The 12507-nt window shown below is 38.8% G+C and overlaps 1 long non-coding RNA gene across 1 annotated transcript in view; it reads right to left on the bottom strand.

Annotated features, from left to right (window-relative positions):
* Window positions 1-9310: 9310 nt before the first annotated feature.
* Window positions 9311-12507, bottom strand: part of LOC141985802 (uncharacterized) — a 201516-nt gene continuing 198319 nt past the window's right edge. The window contains exon 3 of the long non-coding RNA XR_012639023.1: window positions 9311-9356. This is a non-coding gene — a long non-coding RNA (uncharacterized LOC141985802). The remainder of the gene's footprint in view (window positions 9357-12507) is intronic.

Here is a 12507-nt window from a genome sequence, read left to right on the forward strand (position 1 = left end):
CGAGGCACCATTTTTAAATGGGGAACAAAGGTGGGGGGTGAAAGGAGAGAGGGAGATGAGGTTTGAGGGAAAGGAAAAGCCCAAAAACATTACAAAAAATAATGCACGCACACACTTACCTGAGCTCCCTTCCCCTTCATGAGTGGGCTCATCTGCTCTCACTTGGCTGGACTGGCTAGACTCCTGTGGAGTGTCAAACAATTCCTGGCTCTCTGCATGGTTTCAGTCTCCTGCTGCAACTCCCTTCCTGACCCCCTCCTCCTCGCTGTTCATGGCCGGGGTTTCAGGCTCCTCTAAGATATCCACAGTGGTCTGCGGGGTGCTGGGGGGGTCATTGCCAAGTATGGCATGCAGCTCATCATAGAAGCGGCCGGTCTGCAGGGCAGCACCAGTTCGTGTTGCCCTCTCACACATTGTGGTTTTCCTGGCATAGTTCCTTTGCTTTCACGCAGTGGTGCTGCATATCTCTATCATGCCCCTTTGCCAGCATCCCCCATGCAATTTGCTCCTAGATGTCAATATTTCTACAGCTGGTCCATAGCTGTGGTTGCACAGCCCCTCTCCCCCACATCCCGGGAAGATTCAAGACTTCTTGCCTATTTCGGGCAGCCGTGCATCGAGTAGCAATCTGTGTGTGTGGAGCTGGTATGGTCAGTTGGACAGCGGGATGAACTGCTCGCTTTGCTAACCAAGCTAGGCACTCAGGAAAAGGCATTTCAAAAACACCTGGGGTTTTAAAGTGAGGTGGCGGTGTGCTTCTGGTCCCTCTGAATGCTGGGCAGTGGAATTCAAAATTGTAAACAGAGCAGTCGCTGTTGTGGGAATTGAGGAACACCAGCTGGAAAACTTTTAGGCTCAACACAACTAATGCAGTGTCTACACTCACACTGCATTGACCTAAGTAAGTCAGCCGTGGCCTCTCATCATTCAGGGAAGTGGTGGTGTTAATGCATCGCTGTAACGGGTCGCTTATTCAGCGGGAGAAAAAATTTAGTGTACAAAAATGCATAACGGTCGACGCAAGTGAACTTACGTCATCTAACTTTGTAGTGTAGGCCACGTCTCAGTGTAGATGCACAAGGAGCAGCCCTATGCCTCCACTGGTCCCAGAGGTTTTGTGGCTTTTGGGGCATTAGCAGGTTTTGGGGGGGCTGATGTCATGGGAGAGTGTAGGAGAAACCCCACAAATTTTCTCTCTTTCCCTGAAACAATGCCAGGGAAACTCCTCAGGGGGAACTTTGCACTCCAGTACTATGGAGGCCCTGAGATACTGACGTGAAAGGAACCATATAAGTACATAGACAGACAAGATGGGTGAGGTAGTATCTCCTACAAAACTTAACCATGATGAAAGTAATAAGGAATCAAACACGGCTCCAAAATACATGCTAAATTTAACAGAGAATGAGATCCCTGCTATAGAATTGCACAGGATGGCATAAAAAATTAAAAATGTATCTCATTTGTTATTAAATTCCATTCAGGAGAAAAGTTAGTAGGTGACTGTAATTTCACCAAACAGGGCCAATCAGCCAGTCAGAATACGGCTTTTGATAATTAGGGCCAAATTCTTCCAATCACTCCCATTCAGCGGTAGCAGAGTTAGGTCAATGTTGAGCACTTTTCAAAATTGCTCTCTCTTCCTTTCACACATACATACACACACACACACACGTTTGTGGACACAAAATCAACAATCTGCCTCAGGTTATGCAATTGATAGCTCCATGCATTTAATTTAATAATGGCAAAAATTACATTCAGCATTACTTCAATTCTATTTTTTACTATGTAGCCCTTGAGGAACTCTAGTCCAGCCAAGCCATGTTCAGAAGCCTGGGAGGAGGACACAAGTGGCTTTCAGAAGCGTTTGTAGCCCCTCGATCCTAGGGCCCTGTCATAAATATAAAGGGAAGGGTAACCACCTTTCTGTATACAGAACTATAAAATCCCTCCTGGCCAGAGGCAAAACCCTTTCACCTGTAAAGGGTTAAGAAGCTAGGATAACCTCGCTGGCACCTGACCAATGAGGAGACAAGTTACTTTCAAAGCTGGGGGGGGGGGGAAAAGGGTCTGTCTGTTTGTCTGTGTGATGCTTTTGCCGGGAACAGAAAAGGAATGGAGTCTTAGAACTTAGTAAGTAATCTAGCTAGATATTGTTAGAGTTCTGTTTCATTTAAATGGCTGGTAAATAAATTGTGCTGAATGGGATGTATATTCCTGTTTTTGTGTCTTTTTGTAACTTAAGGTTTTGCCTAGAGGGATTCTCTATGTTTTGAATCTAATTACCCTGTAAGGTATTTACCATCCTGATTACAGAGGTGATTGTTTTACCTTTTCTTTAATTAAAATTCTTTTGTTAAGAACCTGATTGATTTTTTCATTGTTCTTAAGATCCAAGGGTGTTCACTTGTACAAATTGGTGAGGATTTTTATCAAGCCTTCCCCAGGAAAGGGGGTGTAGGCCTTGGGGGGATATTTCGGGGGGAAAGACGTTTCCAAGTGGGCTCTTTCCCTGTTCTTTGTGTAACACTTTGGTGCTGGCAGCATAAGGTCCAAGGACAAAAGGTAAAACTTTGTACCTTGGGGAATTTTTAACCCAAGATGGTAAAAATAAGCTTAGGGGGTCTTTCATGCAGGTCCCCACATCTGTACCCTAGAGTTCAGAGTGGGGAGGAACCTTGACAGGCCCAAAGTAGATGGAGTGGAACCAAAGATTGGGCTCTCAGGCTCTAAATACGCTTATAGTTAAAAACTCTATGGACATATGTCTGTAACCATCATTTTGACAAATTAATGATCTGCAGATCAAGTCTTCTCAGTTTACATCTCAAACCAAGCAATAAAAGTTTAATCTGGCTTCTTTCTGCTTCCTACATTCTCTTGACCATGCATCAATGATAATTACGATTCTGGCTAGAGCTAGGCACCCAGTTCCTATTGAATCTCCATATGGTCAGGGAGTCTAGCTCTCTGGGGGTTCTTTGGAAACACCATCCTCTGTAATCGGAACATGTAGGCATATGCATGAGGCAGAAGAGAATTACCGTCAAATATATTTTTCCCCAACACAGAACAACTTTAGTCTAAACATTATGAATGGAATTGCAATTTGTACTCTGAAGCAATTTAGGTCTTTCATGCTACAGTATTTAACTATAATGGAGTTTCAGCATGTCCATGTTCTTTGGATGCAATTCTGCTGTATTGTTTGTTGGCTATTTCATCACAATGCTGCCTTTAAATTACTGATAGGGTTGAGGAGTTTCAGAGTAACAGCCATGTTAGTCTGTATTCGCAAAAAGAAAAGGAGTACTTGTGGCACCTTAGAGACTAACCAATTTATTTGAGCATAAGCTTTCGTGAGCTACAGCTCACTTCATCGGATGCATTGTGTGTTGCGGGGGGGAGGGTGAGAAAACCTGGATTTGTGCTGGAAATGGCCCAACTTGATTATCATACACATTGTAAGGAGAGTGATCACTTTAGATAAGCTATTGCCAGCAGGAGAGTGGGGTGGGGAGAGGTATTTTTTCATGCTTTGTGTGTATAAAAGATCTTCTACACTTTCCACAGTATGCATCCGATGAAGTGAGCTGTAGCTCACGAAAGCTTATGCTCAAATAAATTGGTTAGTCTCTAAGGTGCCACAAGTACTCCTTTTCTGATAGGGTTGAGTTGGTGTTTCCACACACACTCCTTCTGCCCTCCCGTCCCACCCTGGTAAACTAAACAGTAAACTGAAGATATTTAGGGATAGATTTGCATAGTAGCTTCCACCTGACCTCTAATTTGGAGTGCCCCAATGCTGCGGTTTGCATACACACACACAAATTGTTAACACATACTGAGCAATCAGACATCTAACTGCCTGATTCGAACATGCAAACCCAAGTTTTGAAGGCCCCAAACTACCAGTAAGTGCTTAAAACAAAATCAGAACCGACTTAAGCAATTACTGTGTTCTGCTATTATAGTCTCTCTCAGATTTATCCAATATCCTCTTTTGTAACTTGGTTTCAAAAATATATATGATACTGGTTACACTCTGGATCCCACAAAGGTGATAATATAACTCAAGCTCGTGCGGCTGACTGGTTATTTCCTAAAATTCTTATTGGTGCTTTTCCAAAAAGATGCATTATTTCATACATTTCCATTTTTTAGACAGAAAGCCATAAAGATGTAAATGAAGATGACACAAAAGTGAATTATATACATTATCATAAAATTGCTCTATTACAGGCTTTGCAGGCAACTGCTAATTATATTAGCAATTACTTTGCTCAAGGTACATAGAACTAAGCAGCCAAAAGGAACAGAATACAATGCAAGTGGAGGATTTGGAAGTTCAACATGCCAACCGAATAGCTTTCTGATAGAGAAAACTGATATGCAGGATCCAGTTTAAGTAACATTTAAAATTACGGTGAAAAAATTATTTAGTGTGTGCGTAGGAATACACAAGTTCAACAAACAAAACATTTCTAGTATCAAACACTGCATAGTGTTTATGGCATATCTTATACATGTCCATCTCACTAGGCCATTTATAAAGAACTGCTACATGAAGAAGCAAACATTTAAAAAATAAAAAAAGCCTTATGTTCTATAGGCACTTGAGAAACATCAGGGAAGGGTGAATTTCCCCTAGTTCATGGGAAGGTTAATAAGGCAGAGACAAACAAAAAGACAGAAAAGAAAAGAATGATTCTGAGAGCAAAAAAAGCTCTCATAAATATATGATAGAGCAGTTACCGGATAGCCATTTCGCCCTGGTTGACCCTGGTTGAATGAGATGAAATGAGTATGACACACATTAAGAGCATATTCATGACATGTGACATTACCAACATGTGCAGTACACTAATGGAAAATTTAAATTCGAACAGCCATTGATCCTCTACACTTGATTATATTTTACAGATGAACAAGTATGGCATAGATATATATATATATACAGTGAACATTTTCTTTTTGGCAAGGCACATTATTCAAGATAAAACATAGTCAACATTAAAAATAACTGACAAAAGGGCCACTTACTGCCTTTGATCCTTGATGGAACTCTTGCTATCAGTAGGAGTTATATACATAGACTGAGGGGCAGCACGTGGCAGAAAGAGAATAAGATAGATGGAAGGTGTGCTGCCTACAGTATGTCAGTGTCAAAGAAGAAATCGTAGAATGTTCTATTGGGTCATAAAAAATAAAAATCCATGGGACTTGGATTGTCATCCTGACACACTGGTTATAGGTAGGAAAAGACAGCTAAAATTTCAGTGGTCACCTTTGAAGATGCAATAGCCACCTGCAGCTACTACGCGATGGTACCTAAGGTACCATAATTATTCACTATTCTAAATATACAGAACTACTGTGGGATCCCAGGTGATAATCACAGTATGGTTTTTAAGGGTTACCACTATGTTCACAGGGTCAAAGCTAGAGTAAAACATTTTCAGAAGTGATTTAGGAACTTGGGAGCTAAAGTCCACTGACTCCCAATGAGACTTCGGCTTTAAATCACTTTTGAAAATGGGATTTAGGTGCTTTTGAAAATTCCATCCTTCAGAGAATAAGTCTCATTGAAAGTCACTCCTAAGTGCCCAAGTCACTTTTGAAAATAGAGCTTAGGCTCCTAAATCACTTAGATGCTTTTGAAAACTTTACCCATCATCATTGGAGCTAATTCTGGGTTATATTAATAATGTATGACTCTCCTTTTTTAAAAAAAAAATGGAACTGTGCTAAAAGAGTAGGGAGATGATGTCAAGGAGTAAAGATTTGCATACTCAGAATTCACTATCTGCTTTGCTAAATTCTCTTGCAGTAGGAAAATCATTTATATCCTGATTAATGCTTGATCTTTGCATTTTGTGAGAAGAGACTGCAAAAGATATTTAGGAAATCAGCATTTCCTTCATTTAAAGAGCACTAGCATGCATTAAGGAGTCTGTCAAATGAGTTTGCCAATGTGAGCCACTAAGCATTTTGACAATTTAGAAGTTTAAATGTTTCCTATAGCATTACTACTCGGTAGTTACAGTTAATGCTAAAATGATTGTGTCAGACAACAGAAATTGAGGATATTAATTAATTATTCTAAAATACATATGCCACTCAGTTGACAAGATGATCTGGTCATGAAAGTAAGACTGGAAATGCCATGACAAATCCAAGGAAAGAAAAGAGCAAGTCTCCTAAAATCTCTTTACAGGAGATATTATTCTCATGGTTGCATTGTTATCTTCAGATGGTATAGTATCACAACAAATATGAATACTTTAGATACATATGTTAAATACTATACATAGAAAAAGAAGTGTGACTTAAGTCTGGAAAGGTGTGAACAAGAAAATATGGAATTATTTTGTCAGAAACAAATTTATGGCCAGATTTACCACCCTTGCTAAAACTGAGTATTATTTTTTACTATTTGTATTACAATAGCATATAGTGGCTGCAGTCTGGATAAGGGCTCTACTGCCATAGGCATTGTACATATAACGAAAAGACAGTCCCTGTCTCAAGGAGCTTATTTTACCAGAGTAAGTTACTACTCAGTGCAAGTAAAGGTTGCTGAATCATTTCCTATATTTATATGGTTCAGTCTTCTGGCACGGTTACTGATTAACGTTTCTATACCAGACCGAACAGACATTAATAACTAGTAGACAAAATGAACAGAACATACTTACATGCTATTCTGATCCAAAAATGCTATCTGTAGGGCCGAGGTAAAGTTGTAGTGTTTTAAAGGTTTGTTTAAGAAAAATAAGTTTCCAAACAAATCATTCAACTCCAGCAAAATTAGTAAAAGTTTACACTGTACTAACAATAACTAAATTTCCTCTGGATCAAATATAATCCGTTCACCATGGAGATTACTTAACAGGGTCTAAACGCATTTCTGCCTGATCCTGGTTAACCTGGGAGACCCAACAATGTATCAACTGTACTTACAGGAGGTCCTGTAGGGGGGAAAAAAAGAGAGAGAGAAAAAAAAGAGTATATAAGTTTATGACGTTAGTAAGAAAGATTCATATGCAAGAAGCCAAAAATGAGACCATATGATTATAAAATTAGCATAATCAACATACTGTCTAGATTTTGTTCTTTAACAATATTTTTCTTCGGTGGTTCTTTGAGACTAGTAGTGATGCCGAAGACTAGAATACATGCAGTTACTTTGCTGAAGAATTAAATATTCTTCACCCATTCCCATGCAATTTCATGTTAATTATTCTTTATTTATTTTCATGCAGTCTCATGGCAGGCCAAAAAAAGATTAACCATAGAATACAATTTGTTTTCTCAGACTTCACATGTGCATATATTTTATATCCACCAGTTTCAATTAGCCATGCAACTGGGAATTAAATTACATCTTGTCTGCAAAATTACACAATTTTTTTTTACCCTTGGCATTTAACCTTGGCATTAAGACAGAAATACTTGCATCTAGATCTTCTTACCTTCCTCCTCTGCCAATAAGGAGAAGTTCCAGTGATCACCTGACTCTACAGACATTTCCTTTCATCACTGTCTTTTTTCAAGACCCACTTATAAAATGCTCCCTATTAAAATGTCACACTTTGTGAAGTGATATTTGCACATTTTTCCAATTATTTAGATTCAAAGGCTTTTGTACAGCAGTTCTTGAGAACATTATCAAAGGGCTGCAAATCAAATCTAATATTTCACTCTTATTAAGTGGAGCAGCTGCAGCTCCCAAATCAACGGCTTTTCATTAGCTCTCATGGCCTCCCTCTAACTTCTGAATAAAGTTAGGTGCAAAAGGGGCATAAAATAGCAACAGCTGTATTTTCAGTTTGCTTTTGATATTGTCAGGCTTTTGTTTTTAACAATGTGATTTTATTGTCTAGTAACTAAGGTAATTTCTTTATACTGGTAAACATTTCCAAATAGCATTTTAATGTGCAGGGTCTGTTTCTAAAGGAAAGAGATCAATTTCCTCTGTTAATATCTTAATGTGTGTTTATTTGATGTGTAAAACGAAAAGTCAAACATACTGCAAGGTAGCTGCCAAGTTCATTTGAATTGTCAAGATCATTTGTAAAGCCAAATTCAACCTGAGCAATTCCTGCTGTATAATAACTTTTGTCTCTGCAGCAAGAATCGTAAACTGATTAACATATGAAAGTTAGTGGATCTAATTTAATCAGAGTTTGGCTTTATCTTAGCTATCCAAGAAAAAGAAGGAAATAATTTTCTAAGAACAAAATAAAGTTCTAATTTATAACTACCTAAAAGACAAAACAATAGATTACTGTGAACAACTAAGATTCATGGGAATCAACCAGACTGTAAATTTCTCCTAATCTGCCAGACTAATTCACAGATAACCAGAAATACTTAATATAACCAGGTGGATCTGAAGCACCTATTTCTCTGCCACTTCTAGAAACACCATCCTGATAAAGAGCTGAATCCTGCAAGGTGATCAGTGCGTTAACTCCCACAGATGTCAAGAGGAGCTGAAGGTGCCCAGCGCCTGGGAAGATCAAGCCCCAAGTGTAGTTTCCACACAAAGAAAATGCCTCTCTTTATTTATGTGTTGCATTTGCAAATTTTCAGCCACAAACACAGCCAAACACAGACTGGATTTTAATTCAAGAAGATCCTAAATGCTACAAGTTCCTGATAATCAACAGCTTATTTTACGAAGTTCAGTCTATTTAGACATTATCTCCATGACCGTTCACACAACACATGTTCCCTTTTCCTCATGACATGATCTTTTCTAAACACAAAGGGCTTGATTTTATACTCATCTATACCATTGTAACATTATGTACTTCAATGGAATTATGCAGATGTGCACAGGTATAAATGAGAGAAGATTCAGAGTGCTGAAATTATTACAGAATTATCAATAACCAGTTTTATTATCAATGTCTTTTATGTCAGAAATTATAAAAACTATTCAAGGTTCTAGAGATGCATCAAGTATTATGAAGCAGGCCTACAATTTAATGACTATTTGAGATTGAAAGCAATTTAGAAGGCCACAAGTTATATGCCAAGGATCACAAAACTTCTATCAGAATTTTTTTTTTAAACAGATCTTTTCTTCCTATAGCTCACAGGCAACAAAGAGCAAAAATAAGGCATGCTAGGTGCATTCCTCTTCCTCCAAGAAAAAATGCAAACCAAAATAAAGTAGCTGAGTCATCATCTATCCAGTAGAATAATAGATACATTTGCACAAAACGGACAAAATACTGAGAAAAACCCATCCACCCAAAATAAAATCTGACATCTTGCTTCCAAAAGTGAAAACTTACCAGTCTCTCCTCTTCTGCCCCTCTTACCTCGTTTCCCTGGAGGGCCTGAAAAAGCAAGCAGTTTCTGGATTGTGACTTTGCAATTTAATATAGTTCTTGACATTTAAAATGCAATTTGTATGTAGACATAATAGTATAAAATGCATCATAATGGGCCAGATTTTGCCCTGCTCCTAGTTGGCTGCATGGATATGAACAACAGTAAGATTCATATTCACAGATATTAAGGCCAGAATGTACCATTAGATCATCAAGCCTGACCTCCTGTATACCACAGGCCATTACATTTCACTCCTTTAGCTCTGTATTGAGCTCAATAACCTATGTTTGACTAAAATATAACTTGTATTTGGCTAAAGAATTTCTTCCAGAAAGACATCTTGTCTTATCTCAGGACATCTAGAGATGGAGAATCCACCACTTCTCTTGGCAGTTTGTTCCGATGTTTAATTACCCTCACTGTTAAAATGTATGCCTAATTTCTAATTTGTCTGTTTTACATTTCCAACCATTGGTTCTTGTTAAGTTTTCTCTGCTACATTAAAGAGTACTTTACTACCCATTATTTTCTCCCCACAAGGATATTCATTTGGACGCTATAATCAAGTCACCCCTCAATCTTCTCTTTGGTAAAATCATCAGATTGAGCTCTGTAAGTCTCTCATTCTAAGCATTTTCTCCAGCCCTCAAATAATTTTTTGTGGCTCTTTTCTGCACCCTCTCCAATTTTGCAACATCCTTTTAAAATGTGAACACCTGAACTGTATACGGTTCATCTCCCACTCACATATCCCTGTGTGACCTTCACAGATTGCTGCTGCACCTGTGCACCTGTTACATCCCCCATGCAGGTGCGACAGAAGCGGACAGGTGCAGGGCAGAGATTCCCAGTGTGGCGAGAAGGGGAAGTTGTTTCTGGTCAGCAATGGGGAGATATAAGCATGGATTTTCAAAGAAGCCTAAGGGAGTTAGGCACCCCAATTTTAAAAAGTACCTAAAGCATATAGGAGCTCAAATCTCAGACTATCAGAGGGACTTGTGTTCTTAAACACTTTGGGAGCTTTTAAAAACCTCCTGTTTCCCACTGAAATTCAGTGGGAGTTGGCTCTTGGGCTCCTTTGAAAATCCCACCCGTGATTCTTTCCCAGAGCTCATCTAGCTGTAGTGCAGGAATGTGCAGCCCCTAATTCTAAGGCTACATTTAAGGGGACAATCTAACCAAATGTAAAGTCATCTGCAAACCATTAGGCTGGTCCTGTACTCCTCACACATAAAACTCTCATTGACCTCAATGGACATAACATCAAAATATTAGTGCAAGTACACAGGTATTTGCTAAGTATACAGTGTGCTTTTTGTCACGGTCAAATCTTGTCCTTAGATACCGTACAGATAATTGAGAAAGAATGGTCTTGTGATTAAACAGAGGACCAGGCATCAGTAGGTCAAGGTTCCATTCCCAGTTCTGCCAGGGACTTTCTGTGTGATGTTGTCAAGTCATTTAGATCAAAATTATCAAATGTGGCCAGCTAAAGTTATACAATTCCTTATTTAAGCACCTAAATTGCAGGGAACTGAATTTTCAGAGATGTTGAGCACTTGTAGTCCCACTGATTTCAATGGGACACTCAGATGCTCAGAACATCTGAAAATCAAACCTCCTTTAATGGCCTGATCCTACAACACTGGGGTGAGTGGAAGTTTTGCCATTGAATTCCAGTGGAGCAGGATTGCACTCTAGGAGCCTAAATATGGATTTAACTGCCTGGTTTTAAATACCCAAGTTTGAAAATTTCATCCTTAACTTCTGTGTGCATCAGTTTCTTCATCTGCAAAATGACAACACTGCTGAGGGTAACACCATCCTGCCTCAAAATGTACTGTGAGGCGTCATGAATTAATGTTTATAAAGCACTTTGAAAATCTTGGACTGAAGGTGCTACAGGTATGCAAAGTTTTGTTATTCATATGTGTAAGTCTCATGGACTTTGATTAAACACCAGAAATCAAACTTTCATGCAATAATAGATTGTGGAGTCACAAAAAGAGGATTAGAATTTTTACCTGACTGAAGCCATTGGAAGAGAGAGGATATGAGGAGACGGAACTGATTTTTAAAAAATAAATAATTTATTTGCCATAAAGTGTATTTTCCTTGCAAGCCCTCCACACGTGAAACTGCCAATTAATGTCAATGGGAGCTCAGTACACGGGAATGGGGAAAACATTAGTTCAGGCAGGGAAAGGGCAATATGTACTTGAAAGAGAAAATTAGTTGGATTAAACAAAATAAACATTCTACTACAGTGTTGTACAGTCTCCCCAACACTACTTTTCCGTTTTATCTGCTTTTATTATATGCAACTTTGTTTTCAAGGGGGGCAACTTGGACATAACTTTCCTCCTCTATGAAACTTGGCAAACAAGGTTAGAAAGGCAGAGAACTGTCTTGTGAAACTTAAAGAATACAGACCTCAATCACTGTCGCAGTAGTTTTATGCCAGTGTATTGTCATTGGAATCAATGAAGTTACACTGCTGTCAAACTGAAGTAATGAGTTAGCAAATCAAATCCTGTCAGTTTAAAGATTTTTTTTTAAATTTTATTTGTAAACCAGAATAAGAGCATCAGGATTTGGTCCCCAGTTTCTACTTTCCTTCCTCTATTATGCAGTTTTTAAATCAGTCCTTACTTGGGCAAACTTCCACTGAAGTCAGTTAGAGCTTGTCCAAGAAAGACCTTAGTACAAACTGGGGTCTGACATTTACAAAGGTTTCCAATGAGCCTTGGCCAAGTTTTGCACAAACAGCCTCCCTCCCCACGGATGCTAAGGAGGGATTTATGGTTTTAACTTGAAATGGTGTGAAACTGTAGTTCCAGCTGCTCTGAGATTTTGGGTTCAAACCTGAGAACTCAAAGTGAAACTCAGAGGGAATGAACAAAAAACAACAGAGTTTCTTAAACTGAAGTTTTGCACAGCTGTAAAATTCTGTTCCCATATGTAACTCGCATTTATGGAATCAAGACCCAATATTGCACATCTTGCACATCCAACATTTCCACTGACTGTATTGGATGGATGTAAGATCAGCCAGATAAATCACAGCAATAAAAGAATATGCCCAGCAACTTTGCCCTTAAAGAGAAACTAACCTATTTGAATATTTCTTCTGGCATCAAATGCAGATCACAAATA

Source organism: Natator depressus, chromosome 4 (assembly GCF_965152275.1).
Source record: "Natator depressus isolate rNatDep1 chromosome 4, rNatDep2.hap1, whole genome shotgun sequence".
In the NCBI taxonomy this organism is placed as follows: Eukaryota; Metazoa; Chordata; order Testudines; family Cheloniidae; genus Natator; species Natator depressus.